Source organism: Arachis ipaensis, chromosome B05, assembly GCF_000816755.2.
Source record: "Arachis ipaensis cultivar K30076 chromosome B05, Araip1.1, whole genome shotgun sequence".
Lineage (NCBI taxonomy): Eukaryota > Viridiplantae > Streptophyta > Magnoliopsida > Fabales > Fabaceae > Arachis > Arachis ipaensis.
In genome coordinates, this window is record NC_029789.2 from 1,348,137 (window position 1) to 1,349,634 (window position 1,498).

Below are 1,498 nucleotides of genomic sequence, written 5' to 3' on the forward strand. Positions count from 1 at the left end.
AATTGATTACTAATATAGGTTAACCATAGAATAAAGATGAAGATGGTCTAAAAATAAGAGAGAATTTATGAAATTAGGAGTGATGATGATCATCAATACTAGCTGGCTAACTTCACTTTTGTAGCTACCAGCGATAAATGTGGCATCATAACTCCCCTCAACTCAATTATCTCCTATCCAATCCCCTCTATCATGGTCCCATCCCATCATCACATCTTACAACAAATCCAACGCTTCACAATCGCCCATTTTCCTCATGACCACATAATCCACCCTTCATTCTCTCACCCTTTAATTAGCATAGACTCCATTCAAATATTTCTTTTTTATTTATTAAACCTTCCATTTATTTTCACAAAAGCTGGTTCGTTCTGCTGTGGTCCCCAATAAAAAAAAGAGTATTTTTTTTTTCTTTTTAAATTCAATTTAATTTTTAGGTATTTAGGTGATTTTGCAGTGTTGATGAGGCATTTTGGTCAATTAGAGAACTTTCCAGAAACAGAATCTTTACCCTTACTCAAGGCAGATTTACGAAAACACCCCTGGGTGCTTGAAGGGCCAGTTTAGACGCAGTTATTCTAAGCGAGAGCATCCACAACCTGAGCTTACACGCAAAGCAGGGAAGCTTCGCCTTCGAACTGTCCACAATAGTAGTATTAGGTTTCTGTACACCATAGCTGCATTTATTGCGTGTCTCTTGCTCGTATAATTAAAAAAGCGAAATTTTGTCACTTCATGCCTCTGTTAAAAACAAACCACTTCCAAATATGAAAACACAAACCTTAGTCGTCTCATGTTTTTTCCATTTTAATTTGGAGTTTGAAGCCAAGCCAAGCCAAGCCGAGCTGAGCTGAGCCGAGGCGTGGTGGAAGAACATTAGAAGAAGGTTGACACATTCCACAAGCGAAGCCGCCAAACAGAGTGTGAAAGCTTGATTTTGCTGACTGTGTTGAATTCTAATGATTAGCCCAACCTCCGCGTAACAAAAAGCTCAAAAGCAGAAACTAGCCAATAGAATGAGGAGAGAGAAAAATGGCTCACCGTGAAACCATAATCCCATTACCATGTATGGTTTTTATATTTTCCCATTATTATGAAATAATAAAAGAGAAAGAAAGTTCCAAAGGAATTAGCCAATTTGCAGAGAACAGAGAAACATCTCGTGAGGTGCAACAATTGTTATAGGATAGCGGAGGGGCTGGACCTACTCTAGTCCTCTGCCCTTTGGATGGGACATACTTCAACTCTACTACAGAACATGTTGTAACCGCCAGCTATTACCGTTCTGGCCACCACCCCAAGTCACAAACACAAAGTCCGCGAAACCATAGCCTTATCCTCACGCCGCGTGTACCCTCCCACTCTCCTCGTCACGCCACGTGTCGGACCCACCTCGTCCCATCGCATTACGCTTTGCTCACGCATCCTGGTGGTTCACTAACATTACGGAAGTCACTTCGCATGTGACCATCCCTCCTATGCAAAAACCCGGATATGC